Raw genomic sequence first — 25,234 nt, 5'->3', positions numbered from 1 at the left:
CCAAAAAAGCGCTAAAAAATTGTTTAAAAAATCTAGATTTCAAGGGAAAAATAAACTATGTTGAAGGTGGCATAGGAAATTGGGTTGATTTTAAGCAGCAAGCCCCAATTAAGTGCTTTAAAAACCCACCAACTGATGGTTGCGGATTTTTCATAATTTTTTTGAATACTAGATTGGATCCCACGAGATGCCAAGTAGTGGGGGACTTTGAGATGGACATGCAGTAATTTCGGAGAGTCGAATCGGAGGACGGACATGGAAATGGGAATGCTCGAGGCTAAGACCAAAAGAGGCCAAATCTAAAAAGACTTCAGGGGTAAGAGAGGGTGTGACCTTTGGGGCCGCCCCCCAATTTTTCACATGACAAGAGGGGAGGGGGGGGACTGTTTTTTTAGCGATAAAAAAAAGGAGAAGGTGCCATGGCGGCAACAAGCGATGAAATGGAGAGGAGGGGGGCCATTAGCCATATCTCACCTCAATGTACCCCCCTTATCTGATTGCACCAATCATATGCTGAATCTTTTCGCCCTCCAATTCTAGGCTTTGCACACAAGATGGCTGCTCGGATTGGAAGATACTGTTTTAATATTTCTCTCTCCTCCCTCTCTCTCCCCTAAGGAGGCAATTCATGTGGAAGAAGCCAAATTGGTGAATGCTCGTCCGACGATGTACCGGATTGCTTCCAAAATGAGTGGGGTTGAAGATGGATGAGTGGAGAAGGAATGATCATCAATGTTGGACTGTTTTGCTATCTCCAGTCATATTTTAAAAACCCGCAACATGCAAATAAGCGGTATGCCTCATTTTTACAAAGGAAATTTGCTTCTTTTTTATGTTTGATGGTCTAAATGAAATTCATATGGAACGAAAATTTGTTTGAATCATGGTTGCAATATGATTGAGGGTTGTGCATAGAGGAAATGTAGAATCATAATGATAAATAGTCGCAATAATTAAATTACAACTCGAAAAGAGGCTTTTTAGAGTAAAAATGAAGATTTTGTTGGTTTCGGGTGGGAAAAAGAGATGCGCATGGAATTAAATTCTTTTAAAAAGCATGTTTTAGCTATCATAATTAGTCACTAATCATAGATCAGAAAATAACCTATTTTGTGCATAAATGAATAGTGAAAAATAGTAAAAAATGGGGAAAAATAGATCTTTGTGCTCTGAAAAATAAGAAAAAATATGATTAATGTCTGTGGATATCTGGCAAGGTTGAGGCATGAGGTATAGCCTCAAATCACCCTTTTTTTTATGTTTTAGTGTGTTTTTATTGCTTCACACATCGAAAATGACAAAAAATAAAACCCTACACCTATGCAATGATGCAACACATAAGTGGTAGGGGAAAAAAGAGTTGTGGAAGCGTCTAAGTGCTAAGAATGAAGTAAAGTATTACCTCAAATACCCACTACACTGACATGATTACCAAACAGTATAGACAAATAGTTGTGGATGTCAATTTCCTTAAGAAGTAGCAAAACTGGATAGGGAGTCGTTGCCCTAAAGAGGGTGCTCCCTCAAGATTCAGCTGTAAGTGGTGTGGTTGCCAACATTTCCCTAGTAATTGTCCAAATGTCAAATGTGATATTTGCAAAAATTTGGCCACTTAGCTGCTATGTTGGAGTAAGATCAATTCTCTCCAACAAGGAAGCAAACAACCATGTCCAGTTAATCATCGTGCGCAAGGGAATAATCTTCAGCAAGATGATGGACCAAGACAGATACTGCAAAGAGGAAAGGCTAATGTAGAGGGCAGTGGAGTCAGTCTTATTGAGGCTTTGAGTGGTCAATGATGCTGAAACTTCTAATCTACAAGCTGTAACAAGAGGTGAAAAGAATAGGGAGGGTGACAAAGGAATTGTAAAACTTATCGAGGGACACCCTAAGAAAGATGCTAGGGGAAAGCAAGTCATGAATCTTGATATGGAAGGTGGACCTCTAAGGCCTATTGATAGTAGAGTTGATCCCGAGAAGGATAAAGAATTTCCAAGAAAGAAGGCAAAAGTTAAAAAAGAGGCACTAAAGCTAGTCCAAAAACCAAAGGAGAGAATGGTTTGGCGAGAGAAGAGAACTTTGGCTAACAACCATGACTTTGATTTAGCAAGCTTCTCTGAGAAGTTAAACCAGATGTGAATCTACTACAATTGATTAAACTTTCTCCGTGAGTATGCAATGAATTCAAGAAAATCTTGTGTATTGGGTATATTGTAAAACCATTGGGCATAGCACGAGTGGGAGAAGATTGGTTTGATCATGCTAAAAAGCATTGTCCCAGGGTTCCAGTATATGTGGATGGAATATTGGTGGAGCATGCTATCGTGAACATTGGATCCTCCGTCAATATCATGAGTTTAGACTTGATGGAGAGGCTAGGTCTAGAAATCCAAAAATACGGCTCCACACTTCTTAGGATGGCTGATGACAGTCTAAGGCAACCAAAATGTTGCATCACTAAAGTCCATGTTACCATTGCAAGCGTGGAATGCTATCTAGACTTTAGGGTGATAAGGTTTGCAGGATGTCCTAGCTATCGAGTTTTGCTAGGCAAGCCATGGATTTTACGAACAGACTGTCAAGTCAATATACCCGCTGGTCATGTGATTCTAGGTAGAGGTGCCAATCGTGTAATAGTGGATGCTTACCCTGAGTCTCCTCAGGGTGAGAGAGCTCCCTTATCCTCTACTGAACTAGAAACAATAGATGATCCATCTGGTAGTGAGACATCATTGAGCAATGGATCTAAAGAAGGATCCACTATAGAAGACATCTATCAGATAACATCCGCATCTCAATAAGAAGAAGAGAAGAGAAAGAAGAAGGAGGGTAAGAGAAGAGAGAAAGAGAGACAGAGAGAGAGAAGGGAATTGTTTTTTTTCTCTTCCCTTGTTAAAGAAATCGGAGCTCGTCATTCCTCTTACCTTTCCCCCCCATGGAGGAAAAGCCTCGCAGCCTAATCCCTTCCGCGAGGAGCCATCTCTTCCGCAATCTGGGTGCGTAGCCGCGAAGCAAAAGCCAAATCCTATGATGCCTCCCAAACAAAGTAAGGTCCAACCAAACACAAATCCCGCCTCAACCGATGGATCCATAGAGCAAGGAACCTCGTCACTTGGTAATTAGGTGTGTTCTATTCACCCTACCCTGATGGGGAGTCTTAAGGACATAGGTCGACTTCATTGGGAATGGAAAACTATTTGGTAAAAGTCTATCATAACTAACCACCGTTTAGTTTACATCATTTTATCATATTGAAAATCGTGTATTCATGCATGCAAAAGAAGAAATTGGGACCTTATTGATTATGCACGTAATATTTCAGATTATGCGCTAATGTTAGCATGCTTTAAAAAAAAAAGGGTTGTTGAAACACACATGCATATTCATCAATTAAGCAAAAATCGTACTTTTTTCTTTGCATCACAAACATGTGAAATTGGAAAGGTAGGAGTGAGGGTTTGAACCAAGTACATGAAATTCTTGAATTGCTACAATAACGTTTAGGTATATTTAGACCATTGCAAGACAAAAACAAGTATCCGACTCCCATAAACTTTCAGAAAGAGTGTTCGTTTTTTTTCTTAGGACTGATAACTTCACATCCTCCACCCCAGGATATATATAAAAGTCTCTATTTGTGTTTGGCATAAGTGCATCGAAATGAATTCCCAAAAGCAAAAGCCTACTTTGCAGCATTGTATTGTCTAGGAAAACTATGCCTCTAAATTGTGTGGCATCATGATCAGTCTAGTTGCACTACTAGGGATTCATCTTGAAGATAACTATCAACCGCACTCATGAAATACAAAAATTTGTTCAAAAGCCGTTCAATATAAATGAACCCTATACACACAAGGATAGGGTTCAACTCAACTTATTTAGGGTTCCGAAGAAACTAAGCCAATCTGGGGTTACTTCATAGGGGGACAAAATGAAGAGATTCCGTACCCTTCGGAGGATATTGGAAAGTACCGCTAAGGCATGAAGGACAATGCTTGGGTCAAGAAAGGGACCCCACCTTAGCAAATGTCTCAAGCTCTCACCTACACCTTGGTTTGTGCTTGTGAATTTAGGAACAATATTTCTAAATTTAAAGATTGTGTAACCCCAAACTCATAAATAAGTATAGTGAATCAGGTGAAACTTTTGGAGGGTGCGCCAAACCACCCCCAGTTGGCCACCAACCCTAGCCAAGGGGGTTTTAAATAGTTGTGACGGGAACATGGACGGAACCTGCCCCACGAGAGGTCTCTCTACGGATTGGTTTGAATGTAGGAGGATGCTTGGATGCCAGGGGGGCTCTGGCTATAAATTCCCTACCTCGGAGCCCTACTCAAGCGATCATCGTGACTCGAAATAGATTTTTGAGGGGCCCTTGTTACTAGTGCAGGGTGGAAACTTGGTGGAATTAAAGTGCATCCTTACCAATTGAGAATATTGTCCCTTTTGAACAAGGCTTGTAATTCTGATAATTTGTTAACATTAAGTACTTCTAGGGAAATTGCTGTTTTCATGTCAATGCCATAAGATTATGTGAACGAACCTTGTCCCCTAAAAGATTTAATTAAGGAATTTGTTTTTACATATCACACTTAAGAGTGATAGGACTAATTAGACAACTAACCTACTCTAGGTGAGGGAAGCGGAAGGGCAGAACCCCCGATAGGTCTGTCCTATGGCAGGGTGGTCCCAGAGAACTGGGAGGCTTCTCACGAGGTTTTACTAACAACCGACGCTTAGAAATCGTTAGGTCAGAACCCCGACTCATGCTGTTTTAGGGGATCGGAATGGGACTATGCCCTATGGGCAGAGAGGTGGAGCGCCGCATCCCTCTCATTTCCCATTCTCTTTGAACCAAGTGCGCCATGGGTCTGCTTTGGCTAGATATCTCTGCGTAAAGTAGGATGTCCAAAACCCGACGTTAGAATGCTATCAGGAGACCTTGATCACTAGAGACTCAAGTTTCAGGTCAATCCTAGTGTGTTCGGCTGTCGACATTCCGTTGCGAGGCGGACTCGAGCCACCCTAGGCGGGCGACAAACCCCGTGACATTCCATGGGAGTGCCGGGTGGCATTACTTAGATTCTTCTCTTGATGGGCCGCTAAAAATGTGCTTGGACAGCCAATAGGTGGGCACATTACATGTATGAGAGCCGATCTACCACTAAAACAATTAGGGATAAAAATCGAGAAGAGTGAGGTGTTATGTTCATTAGTAAATGTTTTTCTTTTGTACTCACTTGTGGATTGATGCCGCTTCCAGACTTACGAGGCATGGAATAGGTTCCTCGTATTTCAGATCAAGTTCATGATAGCTATGAAATCTTCAAGCTATCGCAGACAATTTGATATGATGAGAATCCTGGACTGGCTCTACAAGCCCTCACCATTGTATTTGGAAAGGCATTGGACTTGGAGCGCAGGTTACTGCTACATAGATGCCATCCGACTCACCTATCTTCCAAACAATTTGAAGAGGTTAAGATGGTTGGAAGACTTAAAGATGATCAAGTTATTCATCTTCCATGAGGCTCTGTGAGCTTGACCCTACACATCGGACGCCGGCAAGTAGATTAGAACCGCTACATCTACGATGAGGTGGTTAAAATTTTACCAGTGGACATAATTAAAATAATGGGGCGACATGAACATCATGGCTATCAGAAACAAGGATTTCCTGAACTTCCCATGACTTATTGTTTCCTAAGATCCATTTCCAAAATCCATACTACTATTCTATCCTTGTAGCTGAATCCAATAGAGATTTATTAACCTAGCGCTAATGTAACTCCTAAGAAGGAAAAAATTCGTCTCAGCCAAACCCTATCCACTCTCGAATAATTGTACTTGACGCTTAAGTTTCCCTATGGTTAAATAAGAATTTTATGTTCATCTGAATGGTTGCAATGGAAAAAGATGTGCGCTTTGATTTAAGTTATATAAGGGTGTGTAAATGCAAACCTAACACGGGAAAGTTTAAATGGTAATCAGATACACCCCCAAGCGCAGATCCAAAACTCTGTTATTACCACACTGAGCTCAGCAGAAGTACAAGAGAATAAGTTTCTTCTCAAACAAATTAAGCCACCAAAATTTGATGGCAAGGGGAAGACTGTTGAAGTTGATGCTGAAATATGGATTGAATTTATGGAAGACTATTTTAGTGCAGTAGGAACAACACATGTGAATGGAGCCATGATTGCTAAGCTCAAGCTCACTGGCGAGGCTAGGCTGTGGTGGAAGCAATGGTGTAAAGATCAAGCAGTCAGTGAAAGCACAATAACTTGCGAAAAACTAAAAGAAGTAGTGCAGGGGAGGTATATGCCACCTGCGTATAGAACTTAGAAAATGAATGAGTTTTTTAAGTTGAGGCAGTTGGGCCTGTCTTTGGAAGCATACTACTCAAAATTTGTTTCTTTGCTAAAATACACCCCGACAATAAGCATCCCCCAATAGGTCTTGAAGTTTTGTGATGGACTGAATCCGCCTATAAACACTTGACTGGAATCAATGCGTCCCTCAGACTTGCAAGATGCATTGATAAGAGCAGGACCTAGTCCAGCCAAACAAATAGTCCACAATCCTTTCCCCTACCACTTATGGATTTGCATTCGTTGGTAGGTGTAAAGAGTATTTTTATGTATATTTTCGTGTATAAAAAGTAATAAATATGTACTTTAACATAAAGAATGGAAATAAACTAAGGGTGAACCTCATGCAATTGCTCCACATTACATCCATGGACACATTCATAATTTTCTGTAAATTTTTCATATGTAAAATATGCTTTTTCTTATTTTTTATTTTTTAAAATTTACATGATTAATTATTAATATTTTTTCTAATTTTGAGACATATAGAGCTTGCATGAACCAAGATACAACATTATACTTCATATGACCCCATGTGAACACCAAAAGAACCATGAAAATGCATAAAACCCCCAATTTTTCCAAATCTTGCAATTCGTGTATTGCAGATTTTCTCAATTTTTAAGAATTATAAAATTTTAAGCATTAGAAATCATATTCAAACACTTTAGATCATTTCCCATAATATGTGCAAACGATTTATCATAACATGACAAAATCAAGCACTTACACATTTAATTTAATACGAATCCACATGCATTTCAAATTCAAGAAGAAATAACACTCTTCCATGGCCATTGATGCATCTTCAACCTTCAATTTATGCTCCCTAACACTCTAGTATCATTACATGTCCAAAATTATCGCTTCAGCCCATCCCTTTCTCACATAGATTAAGCCATAAGAACAAGGTACAGAGAGGAGAGAGAAAGACTAAAATCAAATATTTTCATTCCTTGCATCATATTGCACTTGTATACAGTTGGATGGAAGCCCTCAACATGTAGATCATGGACATGCCTTCCATCTTTGACCAATCGGCCCAGTGTAAAAAGCCTTAATCATCCAAATTGAGGGGACATAAAAAAACTACGCCTCTACCCTCCTTCATGCTAAAAAAGCCTTTTTGTTTAAGTCATTAGCTTAATCATTAACCATAGAAGTTAATCAGTTCACTTTTTGCATGTTCACACTGCTGAAAATGGTTTCAACCTCTGGATGGAGAACCAAACAAGCTCAGAATCCTAATTAAACTGGAGGGCTTGCTTTGTGGCATCAAAATCTATCAACCTAGCCTTTGTCATGCTCTTTTTGGCTCCTAGATTTGATAGCTACTTTATGTAACGGCAAACATTGCATGGATTAAATGGGGGGTCAAATGATCTCCGACAGTGACAAATGGAGACTTCCATTGGATTCTTAGTGCATCAAAATGCATCTAGGAAAATTCTAGTTCCTTAATCTACAACTTTTTCATTTTTCATGATTTTTTTTCTCTTTTGTACCTCTAGGGGTCCTTTTTCACTTTAAATCAGCTTCAAAAATCCACTCTCATCTACCACCAATTTGCACCATCCTACACTTGACACTGGTATATACGATGGACTCAAACCCATAGGACTTCACTCTTTGATGGCTTTGGTGTCTTGTGGACTGGACACATCCTAGGGTGATACTGGTTGTGCTAGTGCTAGTAGTCTATGATTTTGTGAAGCCAATAGGGCTAAATTTGGAGGAAGAGGTAGAGATAGAGGAGAAATAAGTGGGCAAGGTGAGGATTGGGAGGTGATGGTGGTAGCAGATAGAAGTAGATTGTAGTTTAGATAGTACTACTAGAGCTAGAGATCCATGTGGTTCTAGTGCAAAGGCTAGGGAATATAGTGGAAGACGAGTTTAACAACTAGGATTTCTAATAAGTAGTAGGCACCCATTTGAATAGCCTACTAAAGTTGATCCCACTCCACTCTTACCATTGCAAGCTGCTACTCAAGATGTTTAATCCAATCAGTTTGGTAGATAAAAGCATTTTCGAGAGAGTAAAAGCACATGATGGACTTGGAAGTTAGGGACTCCACCTACATCATCCTGCCTTTGAGTTGCTCCACCTTGAAGTTTAGCTTGATGTCAAAGAAAGAAACCCCAATCTTGTGATGCTTCTGGTCTTTTTGATGTAGAGTGGGATTCTTCTACATTCACCCTTTGGCAAAGGATGCTTGAGCTCGAGTACATGGACCTATTGGTACATGAGATGGTGGGACCAATTCAAAAGAAGGAACAATACGTTGCTACATCATCTGGTCTAAGGTTTTTTGGATAGATGAAAGAATGTGCTCCCGCATGTACTTTGCCTTTATGTTTGCATCGAGACTAGAAGTTGGCGATGATCATTCTAGAGCAATTCAACTTGCTCCAATGTATCATCTTGCTATTGATCAATATCTTTACAGTGCTCCATGAGTAGAAGCCACTTGGGGTCCTTAGAGAAAGCACTAGTTGACAAGTTAAAGAAGTCCTAGGCAAGCCTTCCTTGCGGTGTTTCATTGTCATTGGGGGAAACAAGCTCCTATTTCACTCCTTTTTTTCCTTTGGGTGATGATGTTGGCATCGAGGTGGTGCCTGCATGTGTCTTGGCTATTTGCAAGGCATGCTCCTTATCCTCTTGAGTCTAATCTTGTGGATCAAGTTAGGCTTTAGGCCCACCCTACTATGAGCTACAACATGTGTGGTAGCTAGGACTAGGATTCGTAGCTATTGTTGCCTTGCCAAGATTTATGGGCACATCTTGGGGAACTTATGCCTCCTGTTGGAGTTTAGCCACCGAGTTGTTGCAGAAGGAGAGGTGGTACGAGTGGAGGAAGAGAGAGTGCCTAACCTAAGAGCACTAGTAATGGGAAGGGATGACCAAGTCAACTACATTAAAGGCTAGGATTATGCATTGACATCTGGATCATCATCCTGAGATGTCAAATGTAGTAGTTCAAAACATGGATCCACTAGGGCATCCCAAAATCACTGCACTACTTCATCCTAAGCTTTGCACAACTCTATTTGGAAGGACTCCTATAGCTTTGCAAGATGAGGGGAGTGATAGGCATAGAGTCATGAGCATTAGAGGCTACTACCACTTGTCCTCTCAAGAATATGGACTCCATTTGTGACCATTAGACCTCGTCTCGAATGGATCCCACAAAGTCCAAGTGAGCCTCCTAATAGGCCACAAGGTGCTCCCATTACTGCCAAAGTTTTGCCTAAAGTTTTGCCTAACATTGTTAAACTTAGGGCCAAGATCCACATTCTCCTGCCACACCTACTCAATTTCAATTTGGGAGCATGCAAACATGCTATCAAACCTACTGGTGTTAGAAAATTCTTACTCCCACATAATGAGATAGTGCTTGGCAGTTTCTTGGTAAAATTCCATTAGGATGATAATCTTGATGATAGAGATAGGGTGTGCAGTTTAGGTGGGGTTGAGACAATTTGGATGGTTGTCCCAATATAGTCACATTAGACTCACTAGCTGTTTGTAAACTTTCCTCCCTAATACGCTTCTAGGCACAAGAGGATTGCACAAGTAGAGCATAATATGACTTGAAGTCAAGCTCCAAGGCTGTAAGCTTCTCCTTGTTGCTGCCAAGAGTAGAAGTCATATCCACAGCTTCCTATACTATATTGGCCTATTCATTTGGCTAACCTCGAGTAGCAGCCTATGGGGAAGAAGGGGTAGGGTTGTTGGCATTAATGGTGTGGAGAGAGCAGACATGATCCATGGTGGTGGCAAGGGAAAGGGGAAGGTGAAATGTTGGCCACACATGACCCTCAAGGACTTCACATCATCTGAAGGACAAGTGGCCATATCCTTGCACTATATATGTAGGCATCTGAGAAAAATTCATGCCCAACCTATGGTTGGAGTGTTAGGCAAGAAGAACATGGAGGCCACCCTCTGGGTGATGCTAAAGGCCTTGGCATGCAAATTCAGAGCTTTTAAAAAGAACTTGGATACCTCTTATTTAGGCTTGTGGTTACCCAATATGCCACTAAGGAAATACTCATTCTTTGTGTGAAGCTAAAGATGGCTTCCAAGTTGCAGAGGTGGGGAGTAGAGAGGGGGCCTCCAATGCACCATCCATGGGGAGATGTAGCTACTTATGCATGCATTGGGATCTGAGATTATAGGTATGCCCTCCCATTTCAATGTGTGTGCCATGTTGCATTTATTGAAGGATAGATTTAGCCTCAGGGTGGACTAGGGTGCTCTCCCATGGCAATGTGGGGAAGCAGTCAAGGTGCAAGTGGTGCACCCAAGACTTGATAGCCTCATTGCAATCTAGGAATACTAGGGTTTCCCTATCAAGGCAAAGGATGGAGATGAGCATGGCTATCCATGGAGAGAAACTAGCAATGATAGAGAAGGTAAGATTGACATAGTGCATTGAGAGCACAAAGTGGTGATGATAATAATAGAAAACACAATGAAGAGAAAGATGATGAGTAAATTTCCTTTAAGGGGGACTTGAATCATGGAAATTGAAGTTTTTGAATGTGGCCATGCATGTGTGCCATGTCAACCCTTATGATCAAACAAGGAATAATGATTGTTGCAAACTTCTTGATACATTGTATCGCTACCTATAAGAATGAGTAGGTTGGAATATGATAAAAGACATTTAAGAGGGGCTACGTCAACGCAAGTGGTGAGTTCATGATAAAATTCAATTTGGCCTTCGGCAATCATTATAGTTTTGGATTGGATTAGGAATAATCACAATTTTGTGTGGAAGGAACCACTTCTAGGCCTTGAGGGCACTTCAGACTAATCAAAAAAGGGTACACTAGTTCATCTACACAATAATGCCACAATCAAAATCTATTGACTAGGTGTGGAAGGATATTTCCCTGTAAATTAGTAAGGCACAAAGAACTTAATCGAGTTGTGTGAGAAAATAAAAATTGGCTGCTTCATCACATCTTCAGTATTCCAAGGAAGCTTTCCCATCTGAGTTTTGAAGACCAATACTTCTTGCTCTCACTCGAAGACCTACTTCTTGGAGAGGCCATCTGCTTGGTGTTTATGTCAATACTGGACTTTAAAAATATGTAGGAACTCCAAATCTAGTCTTTGTCTAGCTCTGTCTCTCAATCTCAAACAATAGGGATTCTATGGAAGAAAGTGATCTTCCATAGCAATCCAAAGATTGGGAACTATGAATTCTAGAGGCACGATCTCCTTGATACCAAACACCCTTGTAGGGAGTCAGGCCTATTGCCACTTTGAAGGATTAGTAAGCCCATATTGTTGCTAGGAGCTTGGTATCCCAATCTTGCTTGTGTTGCTCTACCAGCTTGGTAAGAATTTTTCATATCATCTTATGGGTTGATTTAGCTAGGTCATTTTCTTGCGAGTAGTACAAAGGGGATTTCTTATGAAAGATTATGAAGAAGGTATGGATATGCTTAATGATCTTATTAATAAAATGGCTACTATGATCACTCACCAATTCTACCAATCAACGATAGAGGGTGAAGATATCCTTGAGTAAGGCACTTAGCCATTGCCTGAGCTGAATTGTTTGGGAGTTCCCAAGCTTTTACCCACTTAGTATGGTAATTTGTTGTAATGAGGATATATCTATTTTTTGTGTAAGATGCCATAGGTTTTATAGGACTAACAAAGTCCAATCTCCATTTTTGAAAGGGTTCCAAAGGCAAGATCAAATGAAGTGGTAACTGATCCTAGGAAAGGGATTAACCGACCCATTGGTAAGAGACACACTTCCTTGACAAACTTGCAAACATCTCCATGCATGGTAGGCCACCATAATCCTACTTACTGTAATTTTCTAAACGTAAGATCAGTTGCAAAATGATCTCCTCCAATTCCTTGATAACTTCTTTGATCAAAAGGAGCTATTGTTGCTCTTTGAGTACTACTTGCTAGGATATTGAACTTGGGCCCAATGGCTGCATTCTCCTACTACACCTACTCCATTTCTATCCAAAGCATAAGAACTTGATGTTAAACTTACTGGTTCCAGTAGATTCCTACTGCCACATAATTGAGACAAATCAGGGTTATTCCTAGTTAAAATTCCACTAGGATGATAACTTAGTCGATAGAGATAGGGTGAGTGGTTTTAGTGGGGGTTGAGAGAATTTGGATTATTGTCGCAGTAAGAGTTGCAATAGATTGACTAGATATTTGCAATTTTTTCTCCTTGATATGCTTCTAGTGGTGGGAGGCTTGCACAAATAGAGCATTCGATGATGTGAAGTCAAGCTTGCTCTGGTCAAAGCTGGCTGGTCAAAGTTGGAGGGTTCTATCTACATAGGTGGTGTGTGGCTTGGGTGGCTTTTAGGACTGTAGGCTTGTCCTTGCTGTTGGCATCCTTTTTGGGATGTCTAGTAGAAATCATATTCATACTCTCTTGTATTGCATCTTACACACATTGGGGGTTGAGATTGTAGGTATGCCCTCCCACTTCAACATGTGGGGGCCATGGTGTAGCTACTCAAGGATAGATTCAGCCTTGAGGTGGACTAGGGTGCTCTCCCATGGCAATGCAAGGAAGGTGTCAAGGCACAAGTGGTGCATCCAAGGCTTGATAGCCTCTTTACAGTCTAGTAGCACTGGGGTTACCCTCCTATCAAGGCAAACGATGGAGGTGATCATGGATGTCAATGGTGAGAAGCTAGTAAATGATAAAGAAGGTAAGATAGATGCAGTGCATTGAGTGCACAAAGTGGCAATGATAAGAGTAGAAAACACAATGAAGAGAAAGATGGTGAGTAAATTGCTCTTGAGGGGGCTTGATGTATGAGGTTGAGGTGTTTGAAATTGGCCAATGCATATGTGCCACATCAGCCCTTTTGACCAAACAAGGAATAATGAGTGTCATACACTTCTTGATACAATGTACCATTGCTTATAAGATCAAGTGGGTTGGAATATGTAAAAAGACATTTAAGAGGGGTCGTGTCACCATAATTGGAAAATTCATGATCAAATTCAATCTAGATTTCAAGTTTTGGGATTGGACCTAGGAATAATTAGAATTGGTGTGGAAGGAGCCACTTTTGGATCTTGAGGGCACTCTAGAGTGATTGGAAAAGGGCACACCAATCTATCTACACAATAATGCCACAATCAGAATTGATTGACAAGGTGTGAAAAGAGATTTCCTTGAAAATTAGTAAGATAAAAAGAATTAGATAGAGTTGTGTGAAAAATCCAAAATGGGCTGCTCCATCCCTTCTTTAGTTTGTCTGGGAAGCTTGCCTTTTTGAGTTTTGAAGACCAGTAGCACTTGCCCTCGCTCAAAGACCTATGTCTTGGAGAGGTGATCCACTTGGTTTTTCTATCAGAAATGGACTTTGAGCAATAGGTAGGAATGCGAAATCCACAGTCTTTATCTAACTTTGCAAGTTTGAAAATTTGGAATGGGATGGATTCTACAGAAGGGGGTAATCTTCCATAGCAATCCAGAGCTAGGAACTATAAATTCCACTAGCATGATTGCCTCGATGCCAAACACAAGCTTGTAAGGAGTCAAGCCTATTGCCACTTTGAAGGATGTGTGGTAAGCCCATAATGATGCTAGAAGCTTGGTATCCCAATCTTGATTGTGTTGCTCTACTAGCTTGGTAAGAATTTTGCATAGGGTCTTGTTCACCATTTCCTTGCATGTAGTATGGAGGGAAATTTTTATGAATGACTATGAAGAAGGTAGTGATATTCTTAATAACCTTATTCATAAAGTGACTAACATGATCACTCACCAATTCTAGCAAGCAACCATAGTGGGTGAAGATATCCTTGAGTAGGCACTTAGCCACTACCTGTGATTTGAATTGTTCAGGAGTGCCCGAGCTTCTACCCACTTAGTGCAGTAATCTATTGTAGTGAGGATATATCTATTTTTTGTGAAAATTGATAGAGGTTTGATAAGATCAACAAAATTTAGTCTCCATTTTTGAAAGGGTTCCAAGGGCAAGGTTGAATGAAGTGGTAACTAAACTTGGAAAAGGGGTTGCCCAAGCCAATGGCAAGGATCAAACTTTGGGAAAAAATTACAGATATCTCCACACATGGTAGGCCACCATAATCCTATTTGCTACATTTTTCTAATAGTAACATTAGCTACAAAGTGACCTCCTACAATTTCTTGATAGCTTCTTTAATCAAAAGGTACTACTATTGCTCCCAAAGTTCCACTTATTGCTACTACTGAGCTTGGGCCTCTCCTGCAGCACATGCTCCAACTATGTCCAAAGTATGAGAACCTGTTGTTGAACCTACTTGTGCCAATGAATTATTTCTGCCACATAATTGAGATAGCATTGGGCGATTTCTAGGTACAATTTCGTTGGAATGATAACTTTAGCGATAGAGGTAGGGTGTGTAGTGTGGGCGGGGATCGAGATAATTTGGATGGTTATCCTAGTAATAGTTGCAATAGACTTACTAGCCATTTGCAAAGTATCATGAAGAAGTTAGTTATATGCTTAATGACCTTATTAGTAAAGTGACTACCACAATCACTCACCAATTCTACTAGGAAACCATAGCGGGTGAAGATATCCTTGAATAGGCACTTAGCCACTACTTGAGTTGAATTGTTATGATGCACCCAAGCTTCTACCCACTTAGTGTAGTAACTCTTATAGTGAGGGTATATCTATTTTGGGTGTAAGATGCCACATGTTTAATAGGACCACTGACAAAATCTAGTCTCCATTTCTAAAAGGGTTCTAAGGGCAAGATTGAATGAAGTGGTAACCGATCTTGGGAAAGTGGTTGACCAAGCTCTTTGCAAGAATCACACTTTGTGACAAACTTGCAGACATATCCATGCATGGTGGGCCACCATAGTCCTACTTGCTACATTTCTCTAACAATAACATAAGCTACAAAGTAACTTCCTATAGTTCCTTGATAGCATTAGCCTGCGAAGTAGCCAAAACACCCCACGATCTCGTGGCTAGGAGTGCCTAGAGGCTATACACACTAATCTAACTTAGATACGGGTTTATACTATTCATAGTCCAATGAATCCCTTCCCAACTCCAAGAAATTGGAGTTTCTAAATAGATCAGTGGACTAGCACCTCATATCAAATACATAGGGAGCACCCCCCTAGCTGATTATTGTGGCCCACTATGGCTCTCCTACACCCAAGGGATTAGGCCAAGGATGTCCCACTTCAACATAAAGCATATGTGAAACGTAGTCCTGTCTTTATATTCATTCTAGGAGATAATTCAGTACTTACCAAATTAGGCCCCAAATGAAATGAACGTACTATCCTACAACATAGGACTCCTTACACTCAATGAAGGTTAATCGCTCAAAACAAGTGCTATGCATCCAAGATTTATTTTTATGATACCATATGTATACGTAATGAAATGCAAAGATGAATGCTTGTAAGTGCACAAACAAATAACCCTATAGATCAAATAGTGTGGATTTTGTGCAAACAATTCTTTTCATGATTTCACCCTAACACAATGTGTCGTTGCTAAGGCAGCACCAAAGTAATTTGTGCTACTATCCTTCTTTAAAGACTTAAAAAGAACAAATCCTATATGCCAAGATATACATAAAATTAGATTTCAATGGATTCTTAACTCCTCATAACCCTTTCCCCCTACTATTTTTATGGTTTTGCATTGGTTGTAGATAAAAAGAGTATTTTTTATGCATTTTTTGTATATAAAAAGTAATAAATACGCACTTTAACATAAAAATGGGGATAGGCTAAGGCTAAACCTAATGCCCTAGCTCCACTATACATTCACGGGCACATTCGTAAATTTTTAGTGCATAAATTTTTTTTTTTTCTTGATTTTACTTGATTTATCTTATTATTCATTATTGGTATTTTTTATTTGCTGACATATAGAGCTTGCATGAACCAAGAACCAATATTATACTTCATATGACTCCATGTGAACATCAAAAGAACCATAAAATTGCATAAAACCCTCAAATTTTCGGAATCAGTAAGGAAGGGTGTTAACTGATAAATAGGAAATGTGGAAGGTACACGAATGGATGGAGAAGGACATGGTGGAGAAGGGGAAAATACTCTATCCTCAATAAAGGAACAGTAAGTAAAAATGGGAATTTAAGGGAACGATGAAGGTTGGAAAAGAAGGGGTAAAATGGTTGTGGAATTAGATTGACAAAGGGAAAGATATAGATCATATCGGTGAGCCATTTGTTGGTAATATAGGAGGGTAGGAACAGAAGGTCCTAAGAGAGATCTTCTATGATAGGCATCAAAGAAGGTAGAATCAAATGGATTATGTTTTGAAAGGTAAGCTAAGAGATCCACCCTCAGTTGATTAGTACTTTGGGCATAGGTAGGGGCTGTGTTCTGTCTATGATTCAGGACCACAGAATCAATCATGGTATGCCAAGAATTATCATGACAATCAGCCACTTTGGAGGAGTAACTCTGGAACATGTCAGCTATGCACAACTCCAAATGGTTGACATACAAAACAGCTTGTAGAAACGTTCCCCACATACCATGCCATATCCACCTCATCTGGAATTAACAAGTCTCCTTGTAGATACATGTAGGATATCAACATGGTATCTGTCGTGACAGAATCTTCAAACACCATCCTCACCACCTCTGTCAGTAACTCAGCAGACCAAGCCCCACTCCATCCATCCTCTGGAAGAGATAAATCCATCGTGGAAAGCTTCATGTAGAAGGCCAACTTCTGTAATTGGTAGTGGACAAAGAAAGAATGGTCTGCTGGAACATATTCCTGAAACTGCTCAAATGTAGACCATAACAAGTCCATTCTGGATTGAAATCTTTCCACTTTATCTTGGAATAGAGGACACAAAGTAGCCTGTCTTTGAAGAGTAGCCAAGTCCTGTTGTGAAAGAGAAGGAATCAAGGGAACATTAGGGCTTGGAGGAACAGACCGTGACATTGCCAGTTGATCTTACAACTGCTTGATTTGGGAGGCTTGTGATTCCACTGTGTCATTAGCAGTCTATAAGGCTGAAAGTTTGTCATCTAAAAGAGTTTGGAACTCCTGCGCTTCTCTGGACATCCTCTCCTTCTCCTCTGAAAGGCTAGTAACCTCTGATTGAGCCTCTAGTAACTGGATCTTCAAAGAAGAGATCTCATCTCGTTGGATTGCAACCAGCTGGGTTTGTTGCTCCATCTGCTTAAACAAATCCGCTAGGGTATCCTTAGCAGAGGCTAACTCGGATGTTGCCTTATGAAACTGGTCCTTAGACTGCATCAACTCTTCATAAAAGGAAGCGTACAACTGTTGAACACAAGCTGTCTCACTGACAATTCAATGGAACTCTGAATATCTTTATAGAGGAAAGGAATCGCATCTCCTGAGACTAGACTGTTCAGTGAGGGAACTGATATATCCAACGATCCTTCGCGATGTGCTCTGAATAGGTTATTACAAGTGAGATACCCATGGAGATCACTGCTAGAGGTAGCAGGAATGGGCACTGAAGGAAGTACTAAAGAAGCTTTATCCGCTACCCGCTTCAAGCGTTTGCGCTGTATGACCAGGGGAGGTGGAGAATCATCATCCTCTATATCAATGGGTTCTGACTCATCTGAAGGTGGAGGAGGAGGTACTGGATCTGATGGAGGAGGTGGAGGCACACTCTTCTATAAACCTGAATAGGTTAAGAAGGCAAACAAGTATGATCCATATATGACATTGGTAACATTACCCCTGGTGACTTTGACGAAATGTTGATCCATTTTAGTGAGGAGGTAAGTGCTCCAATCAATAGCGACTCCTTTCAACACCATCCTTGAAGCTGTGAAAAGCTCTTTAGACAAGTATTGGGATGGCGTTTTGGCAGGCATAAACCTGTCCTGGAGAAACTGATAGACCATCTTCCATACAGGATCAGTGATCATGGAAAAGGAAACTCCTGAAGAGTTGATCACCTTCTTAACATCCAGCATTTCCCTTATCTGCTTTTGTAACAGCTTCAGAATCTCTTCATTAGAGAAAAGCTGACGAGTGGTAACAAAAGGTTTACCTTTGAAGGGAAGAGAAAGAGCCTTCCCTAGGCCTCGAGGTGTCAAAGTCATAGAAATACCCTGGACCAACCCTGACTTCTTGCTGTAGGAGGCCAAAAACTCATCACACAACGATGGATCCTCTGGAAGCAATGGAAAGGAGGTAGCCACAAAAGCAGCGAGTCCCGCCTTCGTGAGAGGCTCAAAAGTGAGTAGGGAAGAGTAATCCCTACTGACTAGTGGGACATACTGGATAGGAGGAGGAGCGTGAGAAGGTGCCATTCAGATGGTTACACACACACCACAAACACAGACAATCAAGGAGAATGCCTGCAAAGCAACAGACAAATACCAAGGATAAGAGAACAACCAAAACAATAAAACGTGACTCGACCAACTATCCCCAAGCAAACCACAGCCTAGAAAAAAATTCGACATGACCTTGAGACATATGCGACCGAAAGCTTCATGCTATGCATCATACAAACACCCAGAACCCCGTATCAGGCAATAAAAGAAAAAACTACACACCGTACCCTTAATCGTAACAAAGAAGCGGAACCAAAACATCACCACTACCGACACACATCAAGACCACAACTTGGATAAACTAGTGTTTGACCATGGAAATAACTCCAATGACTTGGCATATCCATCCCACGAAACCGAGTTCGTTAAAAAGGGGAATTTCAGTGTAGTGAGGGGGAATTAATTTAATGAAGGGTTTATTTTAATAAATTATTAAGAAATGGATGAATTTTTATTAAGTGATAAACCTTAGCAAGAAAACGACAGTTCCTTCTTAAAAATTAAATTACCAATTATGAGGTAAAAGCGGTGCTTTAATTCGAATCCCGGACTTCGATACCCAGACTGGGTCTCTAAATGCAAGTTCATTGATTACAAATTAAGGTGATGTGAAGCGCTTTTTTGCCAGTGCGTGCTTTTGTGATGGCTGGTTCATTTTTAATTAAAAAATATTAAAGTACCTCTTTAGCGCACTTAGCGCGTGCTAAGTGAACGGCGGGTTTATTTTTATTTAAAAAAATTATGTGTTTAGCGCGAATGCGCGTGCCATGGTGGTATTTAGGTTTCATTTTCTATTATTTGTTTGTTTGTTTGTGTTTTTTTTTCTTGTTTGTTTGTTATTTTTATATTAATCGTGGGTTTTGGGGTAGCTGAAAAAAAAATAACAAATAAAAGGGAAAATACCTGGTAGTGGGTGTATGTAAATGCAAAGAATGCGCTCTCCACAATCCAAAAATATCTGGATTTTTTTTCTAGATGTTTAGTTCGTGTTGGATGAAAAAGTTTTATTGTTATTTTATTGATTTGTTTTGTTTTATTGTGAAGGAATTTAGGTGTGAAATGAAATATTGTGACAGCTTAGAAAAATATGCTAAAAATAAATAAAAATATTAAGGGAAGTGTGAGGAATTTTTCAAAACTGAATTTGGAAATTTTTAGCATTTTAAATGATTTTTTTTCATATTTTGGGGTATTTTTGAAAAAATGGGGAATTTTAAAATAGTCGGAAATGTCTTTTCTGAAATTTACAAGTTTAGAAAAATATGGCCATGGGTTGCAAAAATAATAGGAAATTTTCTAGATTTTTTTGAATTTTTTTTTTTAGAATTTGAAGTATTTTTTAATGTTTTTTTTTTGAATTTTTCAATGTTTTTGTTTTTTTGTTTTTGTTTGTTTTTAATTTTAAAAGGATTGGCGGGTTTGTGAATTAAAAATCTGGGAAAATACCCAGAAAGAAGCTGCGTGGCAGCTACGTGTCAGCAACCGACTAACAAAGTCCCGCACACGATCCCGCACACGATCACGAGCAATCACACGCGCACGAACAGTCACGTGCGTACACACCCGCGCGTGTGTCAAAGGACGGAAAAGGTTATCTGCGGGTTCGGCGTGGGATTGCTAGTTGTCGGTAGATGAAAGGGGGCGTAAATAGGGTTTTCCGCGGGTGACAGAGGGCTCACGGGGAGTTTTCTGCAGTGCAACGGTTCTGCGGGTTTCTTGGGGGGGAAAGGGGGCTTGTGTGGAGGTAGGGTGAGTTAGTGGTGGGACTGGGGGGTAGGTTGGAGGTAGGTGTGTGCTTAGTGGGGGGTGTGAACAGGGGCTTGTATGGAATGGGGGAGTGGGTGTGTTAGCTGGGGGGAATGGGGATTAGTGTGGGGGTGGGTGTGAATGTGTAGTGGTGGGAACAAGGGATTAGTGTGGGGATTAGTGGGGGGGGTGTGTGTGAACTGGGGAGGAAAGGGGGCTAGGGATGAGGCGGGGAGCAGTGGGTGTTTGCTGGGGGAATGGGGGTTTAGGTGGGAGGGTGTGTTAGTTGGGGGAATGGGGGTTTAGGTGGGGGTTAGGGGGGATTTGGTGTGCCTGGGGGTGAAGGGGGGCTTGGAGGGGGGTGGGAGTGGTAGGGCACGTGGCAGGCGGCAGGACATAGGCGCAGGAGGCGGGGGCGGCAGGGTACCGTGGCGGGACGAAGGCGGGGGCCGTCATCACCAGAGGCGGGGCAGGCGAGGCAGCGCGCTCGACAGGCGAAGACGGCGAAGGGGCAGGGGCGCTGGAGCACGAGGCTGGCAGGGAGGAGAAGAGGGAGGGGAAGGAGGGGAGGGATAATAACGGGGAGGAGGGAGGAGAGAAGGGAGGAGCAGAGAAGGAGATGACGGGGAGGAGGGAGGAGAGAAGGGAAAGAGAGGGAGAAGAAGAAGAAGGGGAGGAGGGAGGAGCAGAGAAGGAGGAGGGGAGAGAAGGAGATGGAGAGGGAGCAAGGAGATGGAGATGGAGGGAGGGAGGGGGGACACACAGAGGGAGAGGGAAGGGAGAGGGAGAGACAGTTGGGGTGGGAAGGGATTCGGGAGAGAGAAGGGTAGGGTAGGGGGATAGAAAAGGACATGGGGAGGGTGGAAAAGGTGGGAGGGTATGGGTAGGGGCCCATTGGGATGGGGGGGCATAGGGAAGAGGCAGGGCCCATGGGGGGTGCCCATAGGGGGATGGGGGTGGAAATGGGCGGGGTACGCCCATGGGAGGGTGCTCGGGGGTAGGGTAGGGGTTAGTGGTAGGGTAAGGGTTGGAAGATGGGCAGGGGCCCAAAGGGGGAAAATGGGCAGGGGGCCCATAAAGGAGAAGCGTACCCCCCTCGTCCCGCGCGCGTGTGCGGGGCGGGGATAAAAACATTTGCCATGACGGGAGTAAAAGGGCGCCAGGATGCGGGGATGAGGCACGTGGATGCGATCGGGGCGCGTTAAGACGCGTAAAATCAAAAACAGGCGCGTTCACGCGCGGAACGGGCGTGTAAAAACACATAAAAATAAAGAAAAATTAATAACTCCCAATCCGGACTTCAAAACGAAAGGGCGTAAAAAAAAAGTGGGCAGAACGGCAAGGGGAAGACAGGAAAAATGTGTAACGGGAGTTCCGGGGGGGTAAAGGGCGGTCACATGCAAAAAACACAAAAATGAATCAAAAAACACAATTAAAAATTAATATCGAAAGATCCATGCATCGGAACGAGGTGGAGGAAAAAGGAAAATGCGCAGAAAGACGTGCCCGACAATCTCATCACATCAAAACATAGTTCTGACTGAGATAAGACGCGTTCACATGGGAAAAACCCAAAAAACAAACCCAAAAATGGGATCGGAAATTAATATTGGACGAACCGTTCACCGGAATGACATGCAATAAGAAGGAAAAATGTTCGAAGGAAAGGGTGGCCCAGGGTTGTCATGGCAAAACACAGTTCCGGCGGAAGTAGGAGGGGTTCACATGCCAAAAACTCCAAAAATACACCCGAAAACACATTTAAAAATTAATAATTAAAAATCCAAAAGGCGAAAGAGGGTGAAGGAAAAAGGAGAAAGGTGGAGGAAGGCACGAGAGACACGACTGTCAAATAAAATTGGAATTCTGATGCAAACAGGGCAGGTTCACATGGAAAAATGTCAAAAAGATACACGAAAAAGTCTTAAAAAACCAAAAGATTAATATTGGACAAATTGTGCATCGAAATGACACGGAGTAAAAATGAAAAATGTTAGGGGAAAAGTGGTTGTCAAGGCTATGATGTCAAATCACGGTTCCGAAGCAAGCAAAGTGCGTTCACATGGAAAACCGACTAATTTGCGTAAAATGCTTCAAAAATTAATAACTCAAAAACCGTGCACCAGAACAAGGGTAGGTAAAAAGGAAAAATGGTCAGTGCAAAGGGAGGAACAAGGCTATAAGGTTGGATTTGGACTTCGGTGAACGTAGGATGCAGTCACATAGCAGGACAACAAAATCAGGGAATGAAGGAAAACTGCAAGGAAACAGCCCCAAGGGTGGGTGGAACATGAACGGTTGGGTGGAAAGGGACCCCATTAGGGTAATAGCAAGGCATGGCATAGAGGCATTAGCAGGTTGAGGCATATGCAGAGGGGTGTGCAATGTAGACACGCAGGGACGCGTCCCCACACTTAAAACCTTAACGGATAGGGTTAACCGAACAACAGGGACCTAGGACCACATAATAGACCATCCACTAACATCCCCACACTTAAAACATGAACATCATTGAGAAACAGAAGTTGTAGGGTTAGAAGAACTTGGCCCATTTTATTGAGGATCACGGTTGATTGTTGATGGCACATCTAGTGTCGTTGTCGGCTGGAGGAGGTACCAAGGTTCTTCACAGCACACGTCCTTCATGGCAGGGACCATGTGGCAGCACCCAGGGAGGTAGCTGGTTGAAGGAATCGCAGGAAATTTGTCGATGGCGAGGGATATTGCACTCAACTCACAATCACTCAAATGGAATGAAAGAACTGTCACTCACCCCATGACTAATATCATTCGAGGAATAAGGATTGAAACCCCATAACTCATACCCGGGTTAGAAATCAACAGGGGAATGGTGTAGAGGGAGTATGCCACGGTGCACAGTTGATGGTGCAGTAGTGCGTCCAACCCGTCTGGCATAAGTGCAAGGAGGAAGGCAAGGGAGCCTTACAATGCAGTGTACAGAACAAGGTGACGTGTCCTGTGATAACGGCAGAGACCCATCCCGTGGGTGCATAGGGAAACGGAAACATACCTTACTCCAAATGTCGTAACGTCCTCAATCTCACCTCTCGGTAATTGGTTGAAGACACTCCAGTCACACTCAGCCCACCCTCTGTCTCACGCTCGGTTGATAGATACAAGAGGGCAGCCTTTTCCTGAAACCCATTGATGTAATCCTCACAGTCACTTGTGCAAAGGTTGTATGCCTTGTGCGCATTTGATGGTGCAACTGTGCATCCTGCCCTATGCCGGCATATGGTGCGAGAAGGAAGGCCAGGGAGCCTTATAGTGCAGTGCACAGAAACAAATTGTGCTTTGTGAATTGAGAGGCCCATCCCGTGCATGCAACACTTTATTCACACTTCTCACCTCTCATTTGATTTGAAGGGAAAAGACTGGTCACTCGCCCCACCCTCTGTCTCACTCGTTGTTGATAGTTACAGAGGGCAACCCGTACTCACTTCCCCATCCGGTTAGGATGAAAGCTCACATCACTCGATTGTTTGTCAATGAAGATCGCGTCGTTAGTTGTTGAAAAGGCGTACCCAGGGAGTAGCCATCAAATCGAACATTGTGTTCGATAGGACATGTCGTCTGCTAGAGGTCAGTTAGACACTCTGCAAAAAGACCCAGGACACAGCGTACCAAGGGAGGCAGCTTCGGAATTGGATCCTGGAGATATCAATGGATGAATCCACTTTCTGGACTGCTGGGTGTTGCCACCTTTTCCACAGCCAACTTCTCGCCCAAGGGTGTGTGCCACCTTTTCTTGGAACGAGGCCTGCTATGACAGGGAATTGCTTCCTTTTCTCCCATAACAAATTTGTTTTTTTTTTCTTTTCTTGTGGTTTTTTTTTCTTCTTTTTTTCTTTTTCTCCTACTCCCGAGGGTGTTTCCACCTTTTCTCGAAGAATAGGTCGGCATGACAGGGACCTAAGTCCTTTTCTCCCATGACCGATATGTATATTTTGTTTTTTTTCTTTTTTTCTTTTTCTTTTTTTTTTCTCTTCGAATTAAACAAGGGAATGGTAGAAAGACCACGTATTAGAGCCAACCTCGCCACTGTTGCTGGTGGAAAATAGAGGGTAAGAGATCACGGCTGTAAGGTAGGGTGGAGGGGACAGAGGGTTGTGTCCACCTCATCAAGAGTGGCTGAAGAACGGCTATCAGAAGTAGCATCATAAGAGTGATAGTGCCACGCCAACGGGGGAAAGGATCAGGTGACCGTGATTGTCAAGATCCCCAAGGAGGGAAGTACTTCTTCAGGCGATACCCTTGCGTGGCTTCCATGCAGTGTAGAGCCATCCTGCGAGTTTCGTCCAAACATTCCAGGTGCAGGAGACGGCGTTGTAGTGAATCATCGTCCCCCAAACGCTCTTTGATAGCCACTCTCAAAGAGGGTAATTCCAGTTCAACTGGGAAAATAGCTTCTGTACCATACACCAGTTGGAAGGGTGTCTGTCTTGTTGCTGCTTTATGGGAGGTTCTGTATGCCCAGAGGGCCTCTGTAAGACGATCATCCCAATCACGACGATGTGCGGCAATCGTTCTTGTCAGAATCGAGCAAAGGATGCGATTGATGACTTCGACTTGGCCGTTGGCTTTGGGGTAGTAAGGTGTGGACTTGCGATGGCGGATCTTATACAACTCTATCAACTCTTCCATGACTTTATTAATGAAATGAGTGCCTCTACCACTTACCAGCTCTAAGGGACTGCCAAAACGGGTGATGATATTCTCGTACATGAACAGGGCCACGCTATTACCATCGTCCTGCTT

Source organism: Lygodium microphyllum, chromosome 28 (genome assembly GCF_053477565.2).
Source record: "Lygodium microphyllum isolate KBCC chromosome 28, Lygodium_microphyllum_v1.1.10, whole genome shotgun sequence".
NCBI lineage: Eukaryota > Viridiplantae > Streptophyta > Polypodiopsida > Schizaeales > Lygodiaceae > Lygodium > Lygodium microphyllum.
This window is presented reverse-complemented; position numbering follows the sequence as displayed.